The 7,777-nt window shown below is 48.7% G+C and overlaps 1 pseudogene; it reads left to right on the top strand.

The window, feature by feature from the left end:
• The first annotated feature begins 491 nt into the window (after positions 1-491).
• Positions 492-1,247, top strand: LOC128068353 (40S ribosomal protein S6-like; annotated as a pseudogene).
• The last annotated feature ends 6,530 nt before the right edge of the window (positions 1,248-7,777 follow it).

Below are 7,777 nucleotides of genomic sequence, written 5' to 3'. Positions count from 1 at the left end.
TTCGTGGCTCCTTGGAGGTTGTCTAGTCAAGGCTATGGTTTTTCCAGTAGTCATGTATGGATGTGAGAGTTGGACTGTGAAGAAGGCTGAGCACCGAAGAATTGGTGCTTTTGAACTGTGGGGTTGGAGAAGACTCTTGAGAGTCCCTTGGACTACAAGGAGATCCAACCAGTCCATCCTAAAGGAGATCAGCCCTGGGATTTCTTTGGAAGGAATGATGCTAAAGCTGAAACTCCAGTACTTTGGCCACCTTATACAAAGAGTTGAATCATTGGAAAAGACTTTGATGCTGGGAGGGATTGGGTGCAGGAGGAGAAGGGGACGACAGAGGATGAGATGGCTGGATGGCATCATGGACTCGATGGATGTGAATCTGAGTGAACTCTGGGAGTTGGTGATGGACAGGGAGGCCTGGCGTGCTGCATTTCATGGGGTCGCGAAGAGTCAGACACGACTGAGCGATTGAACTAACTGAACTGGAGGTTGTCGGCTGCTTCAGAATGAAGCTGAACATCTCTTTCCTGGCCACTGGCTGCCAGAAGCTGATTGAAGTGGACGATGAACAAAAGCTTTGTACTTTCTACGAGAAGTGTAGGGTCACAGAAGTTGCTGCTGACGCTCTGGGTGAAGAATGGAAGGGTTATGTGGTCTGAATCAGTGGCAGGAACGATAAGCAGGGTTTCCCCGTGAAGCAGGGTGTCTTGACCCATGGCCGAGTTCGCTTACTACTGAGTAAGGGACATTCCTGTTACAGATCAAGGAGGACTGAAGAGAGAAAGTGCAAATCTGTACGGGGTTGCACTGTGGATGCCAATCTGAGTGTTCTCAATTGGGTCATCATGAAAAAAGGGGAGAAGAAGGATATTCCTGGAATCACTGATACTACAGTGCCTCGTCACCTGGGTCCCAAAAGAGCTAGCAGAATCCGCAAACTTTTCAATCTCTCTAAAGAAGATGATGTCCGCCAGTATGTTGTGCGAAAGCCCCTAAACAAAGATGGTAAAAAACCTAGGACTAAAGCAACCAAGATTCAGCGTCTCGTGACTCCACGAGTTCTGCAACACAAACGGTGGCGTATTGCTCGGAAGAAACAGCGTGCTAAGAAAAATAAAGAAGAGGCGGCAGAATATGCTAAACTTTTGGCCAAGAGAATGAAGGAGGCCAAACAAAAATGGCAGGAACAGATTGCCAAGAGACGGAGGCTGTCCTCTCTGAGAGCTTCTACTTCTGAGTCCAGGCAAAAATGAGATGTTCTAAGAGTAACAAATAAATAAGATCAGACATTAAAAAAAACACAAAAAACAGCACTGTAAATCAACTATAGTACATTTTGTTTTTTAAAAAGGAGAAAAAGAATGCTCTAATTCTTGGGGTGCCTGCCTGGCTCATGAAAATTCCTTTTTCTAAAAAACAGCTCCAGAACCCAGGAGTGAGCTCCTGAAAGACTGTCATCCAATCAACTGGCTAAGCTGATTGATTGAAGGAAGACCTCTGGTTCAGGCTAAACCAATCAGAATAGTTCTCTAAGACAATTTTTCCAACTGCAACTTAAAATCCAGCCCTCTTTGGAGGTGGAAGCCAGGTATGTGAGTCTTGGGAGCTGTCAGTGCCATGCGGAGGGATCTTGATTGCAGATGGAGAATGAATCCAACAGGTAGGGAGAAGCAAAGACACAGAGCTTGTGTCCTGCTGAATTCCAGTCCATGGTTCCAGCTGTCCCCAGGCCCAGCTGTTCCCCTGTGCCTCCCACTGCCGTGTGACCTGCTGTGTTTGTTTATCTAATACGTTCTCTTTTCCTTGCCTGTTAGCGAGGTTCCTGTCACTTGTAATAAAAGCATCCTGAGTAGTCCAGCACTGTGTCACGTGCTGTGCTGCTTGTCGGGGGCATGCAGAGATGAACAGACAAGAATGCACATGCTTAAAGGACCTACAGTTCTGTGTGTCAACCGTAATACAGGGTGGAAAATTATAAATGTTTTAAGAGGACTCAAAAGCTGTAGGAAAGTAAAGGTGGGAGAAATCACTTCTACAGGGAGGCTTTAGGGACAACTTCTTGTCTGAGATGGCTTTTGAACTTGCCTCTAAGGTAAGATGAATTTTGCTCATGTGGCCATGAAGGAGAGAAGGCCCTCGAGATGGAGAAAAGGGACTTCCCTGGAAATCCAGTAGTTAAGACTTCATCTTCCAATGCAAGGGATGCAGGTTCGATTCCTGGTAGGGGAGCCACGTGCTTCGCAGCCAAAAAACCAAAACATAAAACAGAAGCGATGTAACAAATGCAATAAAAGACTTTAAAAATGGTCCACATTCAAAAAAAAAAAAGAGAGAGAGAAAAGCACATGAGCAAAGATTAAGAAGCAAAGTGGGACATATGTGAAAAATAGGCATGCCCAGTAGGTCAAAGCATTGAGCCTCAGTGGGGAAACATGAAGATTTTTAAGCAAGACAGGAATGTGGTCTTTGAACAGTAGGTTGGAATGGAGGAGACATGGGATCATGCAGCTAGGAGATTCTTACAGTGTGCCAAGCTGAAAATGATAAACGTTCTGACTAGGAGAAGGCCAATAGGGAATGGGGGAAATGAGGAAACTCCTTACTTTGGATAATCACAGGGTTTTCAGTCCAGCATATCTCAAGAGCAGGGAACAGGGACGGACTGGGGGCCCACGGGGTGAAACAAAGGCTGAGACAGGCCCTGTGGGGAGTATCTTGTTGTTTAGTGACCCCAGGGAATGTCGCCCGCCAGGCTCCTCTGTCCATGGGGTTCTCCAGGCAAGAAGACTGGAGTGGGCTGCCATTTCCTCCTCCAGTGCGGGGTTTGAGGAGTGACTGGAGTGTTGCGTCATTGACATCTTCCTTGAGACTAACTAGTAAGAACTAGAAGTAAAACCAGGAACCAGGCTCCACGGTGGTGGCCTCACAGCAGAGGAGAGAAGGTAAAAGGCGCAGGTTCCCCACCAGAGGGACCTCGGGAAGCCTGCGAAAGACACAGGCGAAAGACACAGGTGAAAGAATCAAAAAACAAAGAGGCACGGGGAGACCCTTGTAGAAACGGTGGAGGCTGGGAACAGCTTACACGGGGAACTGCGTGATTCAGAAGTGGGAATGTTCCAGCCTGGGTGAAGAGGCAAGGAAATCCAGGAGGACGTTCAAGCCACAGTGAGAAGGGGGGACTTCCCTGGAGGTCCAGTGGCCGAGACGCTGCATTCCCAGTGCAGGGGGTCTGGCCTCCCTCCCTGGCCCAGGAGCTAGATCCCACCTGCCGCAACTAAGAGCTGGCACAGCCAAATAAATAAATGTTTGTTTTTTAAACAAATAAAGAAAGAAAACAATGAGAAGTGTTCGGTAGGGATGGGGGGAATGTGAGAGCGTGCAGAGCCCAGTGGAGAATTTCCAGGCTTCCAAGTGTGGGCCAGGAGAGATCCTGTTTGATTATCTGCCTGTGTCTTGGTGACATTAAGCAGTGCAGATAAAGCTCTCTCGACCCGAGGAGGCTGAGGAACTGTAAGAGAAGATCTATGGGTGTTTCTAGAATGGTGAGGAGCAAGAGACATCTGAAGAGTACTTTAGAGGGTGGCAGGCAGGAAGAAGGACTGGGGAAACTGAGGAGGCATAGTGGCGTGGACTTCCTTGGAGTTGATGATGGACCAAAAAATAGTCAGGAAGAGGAACTGGGGAAGCAGGCATCAGGAGATTCACGTCAGTTTGGAATGGGAAGGGTGCGGAAAGGAGGTATGTGTATGGAATGCTGTGCAAAAAGAGGAGGAACGTATCCTCCTGCAGATAAAGTCAGATTTTGCCGAGAGTGAGGTGATGAAACAAGCATTTGAGGCAAAGATTGAGGGTATCAGATGGTTTATTTCCAAGAGATGTCTGGTTGCCCAGGGGGCCTGGAGGAGAGCTCAGACTGAGCTGCAGAGAACCAAGAATGCAGGGAAAAAAAAGATGAGCATGGTTGATAATTTTTACAGTAAATTTAATGAAGTGAGAGTAGCTCAAGACTCACATTAATGATAAAGAAGCAGACATAGGAGGGAGTCGGGGAGGGGGGCTAGATGAAGAGGGTCAAAAGGAACCAATGTCTAGTTACAAGATAAATAAGTACCAGGTATGTAATGCATAACATGATAAATATAATTAGCCCTGCCATATGTTATATATGAAAGTTAAGACAGTAAATCCTAGGAGCACTCATCAGAACGAAAAAGATGTTTCTATTTTTTTATGTCACACCTATATGAGATGATGGACGTTCACTAAATTTATTATGATAATCACTACATATGTAAGTCAAATTGTTAACATTGTACACATTAAACTTATATGGTGCTGTGCGTCAGTTATGTCTTAATAAAACTGGAAGTAAAAAAAAAAAAAAAAAAAAAAAAACTTGTAAAAGTCATTTTGCAAAAAGGGCTTCCCTGATGGTTCAGTGGTAAAAAGTCTGCCAGCTGATGGAGGAGACATGGTTCAATCCCTGATCCAGGAAGATCCCAGTGGATATGGGGCAACAAAGCCTGTGGCCTCAAACAACTGAGCCTGCGCTCTAGAGCCTGGGAACCATAACTACTGAAGCCCGAATGATCCTCAATAAGAGAAGCAACTGCAATAAGAGACCCCTGCACCGTAATCAGAGCAGCCCCCACTCACTGCAACTAGAGAGAAAAAGCCCTCGCAGCAACAGAGACCCAGCACAGCCCAAAATGAATAAATAATAATAAATTTTTTAAGAGTCAGTTTTAAAAAAGGAGATATAGAGGGACTTCCCTGGCAGTCCAGTGGTTAACACTCCAAGCTCCCAGTGCAAGGGGTTAGGGTGAGATCCCTGGACAGGGAGCTAAGATCCTGCACACCACATGGTGAGACCAAAAAAAAAAAAAAAAGATGTAGGCAGATGAAATTCTTTTTACAAGATTGTTTTCACAAGTGTGGACATATTCCCCCTCTTCCATGCTTCCATGTGTGAGTCCTGTATTTGCTTGGCAAATCGCGTGTGTGTGCATACATGTGCATATGTGTATGTGGGTATGCGCACAAGATAACGAGAGGTCACTGGACCTTAGCTACGTTTGGAGGTAAGGGACCTATGTCCCCCCTTTTGATCACTGTGGTAAACAGAGAAGCGTAAAAGATTCTAGAGCAAATAGCTGCTTCCCTGACTCTTTATCTTCTACCAAAAAAATAATAATAATAAAGGAATGCCAGGGCTGAAGGTGGAAGCAAAGGTTATCCAGGGCTGCTTTTGGAGATAAGCCCATTTTCCCTTAACAGCTTGTCTTTCCCAAAGCCTCATGATCTGAGGATTATCACCCCTTGGGTCTTCTCCCAGCAGCATGGATGGAAGATAACCCTGCTCCCCTCATTTTCAGACCGCCATGGCTCCAGTCCCCACGTCCCAGATGCAGGGAACCCATTGGGTGTGGGTAGAGTCCTATACACAGTGACTCAGGCACAGGTTCCAGAGTTACGCCCAGAGTTCGTGAAGGTGCCCTGCTCTTCTGTTACCTGCTAGCAGCTGCCACCCGTGTCACGGATGGGGTGGCAACACAGGGCAGTGAGGAGGCGCCCCAGCTGCATCCCCCACTGACTGTGACCTTGGAAAGGTTAGCCTTCCCGGAGCCTTGCGGTCCTCACCTGGATCATGGTTATGATGGTCATCTACCTCATTTGTGACAACAAATGGGCATGGAATGGAGAAGGAAATGGCAACCCACTCCAGCGTTCTTGCCTGGAGAATCCCATGGACAGAGGAGCCTGGCAGGCTACAGTCTGAAGGGTCCCAAAGAGTTGGACACAATTCATGTGATGCACGCAACGGGCATGGAATACCTATGAATACTTAGCACAGTGCCCGTGAGGAGGGGAGCAGGTGCTGTTACTATTGTTATGCATGCAGTAAGCTTTCAGCGGGAAGGAGGAGGCATGGTGAGCACGGTGTTCAAGGACAGGGGTGTAGACCTGGAGCACTGCGGTGGCGGCAAGAGCCCAGGTCCATGGAGAGGATGCGGAGCCTTCCAAACAGAGTGCAGCAGAGAACAGAGCCTTCAGGTGTGCCCTGGGTGGTTCTGTGTTTCAGTAACAAGGTTCCCTGGGGTCAGGCCTCACTGCTCAAAGTGTGGTCTGCACCAGAGCTCTGGTACCCGCTGGAGGCTGGTAAGGAATGCTGATTCTTCGGCCCCACCTCCGGCCACCAGAATCAGCACCTACATTTTATTTGTATTATTTATTTATTTTTGGCTATGCTGTGCATGCAGGATCTTAGTTCTCTGACCAGGAATGGATCCCACAACCTCTGCATTGGAGTTTTAGCCATTGGACCATTAGGAAAGTCCCAGCATCTGCATTTTAAACAAGGTGTTCAGGTGGTTCATGAGCATTTGGGAGTCTGGAGCTGAGGGACTCAGCTAGCCCCATTTATTAACTAGCAGCACCTTCCCATGAAGGCGGGAGGAGCTCACAGCCCTGACGATGTTTCTGGGTGACTGAAAGAAGATGCTGGTCAGAGAAGAAGCCTCCAGGCTGGCTGCCCCCTAGTCAAACACCTCTCAGGGGCCCCTCTCCAGGAAGACCATTCGTATGGGAAAAGAGGGGTACAGATCCACTGAAACCCTGAGTGGTGCCTGGTGAAGGGAGAATCCTGTATAAACGATGAAGCAAATTAACCTTGTTGCAAGACTGAGAGCACCACAGCCTTGGTCAGCCCCAGAGAGGCTGTGTTTGCAAAGTGCCTGGAGCCTTAGCCCTGTGTGTGTGCAGTGTTGTAAACAATCCTCTCCACAATATGCATGGTGAGGAAAAAGGTCTGCTTTCTTTCATAAACAGAACCGCTTGTGCCTGCGTAAAAGGAAATACTAGTTGATTAAGCCCTTTTCTGAGAGGGTACGGAAAACTCTGTCTCCAAAGAGAGGGAAGGGCTTTTTCTTTACTGTGAAGTGAAACCAGTCTCTGAATCCAGCTTTCTCTTTCTCACTGCCCTGTCCACAAGAGATTTTCTCTGTTGATATTTTTTAAGTTTTCAGTTGACAGAACCCATGATCTTCTCCTTCACCGAACCCTGGGCCCAAGACGTAGAGCTCTGGCTGTCCGGTAAACAGACAGGGCAAGAGGACGCCAGAGACTTCCAGCAATGGTGCTTGCTACCCGAGTCGGGTCCCTCCCCAGCGCCTCTGCAAGGCGTGAGGCCCTTCCTAAGGGTTTGCCCTCCAGGGAGTGGTCCTGGCGGGGCCCCCGGGGCCCAGGGCCGGCCCTGTGTGCTCTGGGCAGAGGCCCTGTCCATCAGCACTCCTCTGGGGTCTGTCCCGTTTTAGTCAGGAATGTTCCCCAGATAAAGAACCCAGAGGAATGCAGGCCCTCCATCGCAGTGACCCAGGGACAGAGGATCTTTATCACGCGCTGGGCAAGTGCAGGCAGCCCCTCAGACTACGCCGTGAAACCCCCAAATGGGGATGACACTGAAATCAGGGAACTGAGTCCAGGAACAGAAGGCGCTGGTGACGCCTTCCCCAGCTCATCTCTGACCTGGGGGTCCCAACACCCACTTCTTTCCCGGCCTGGCTCCTCCTCTGAGCCTGACCCCCCCGGGGACTGCAGATTACTGAACGGTTATATTTAGCAAGTCCAGGGAAGGGACGAGCCCGTCCAGCCCACGAGCCCTCTTCCTTCAGAGACCCGGATTCCTTTGTCTTCTCCCTTCCCTTCCCTTCCTAGTCCTTCCTGCCGGCTGGCCCTTAACCCCTTCCTGGCCTGAGGACTTGCCTACTGGCGTCACCCTTAGGCA

Source organism: Budorcas taxicolor, chromosome 24 (genome assembly GCF_023091745.1).
Source record: "Budorcas taxicolor isolate Tak-1 chromosome 24, Takin1.1, whole genome shotgun sequence".
NCBI classification, from domain to species: Eukaryota; Metazoa; Chordata; class Mammalia; order Artiodactyla; family Bovidae; genus Budorcas; species Budorcas taxicolor.
The sequence above is the reverse complement of the archived record's forward strand: the minus strand, read 5'-3'. Positions and strand labels throughout refer to the sequence as shown.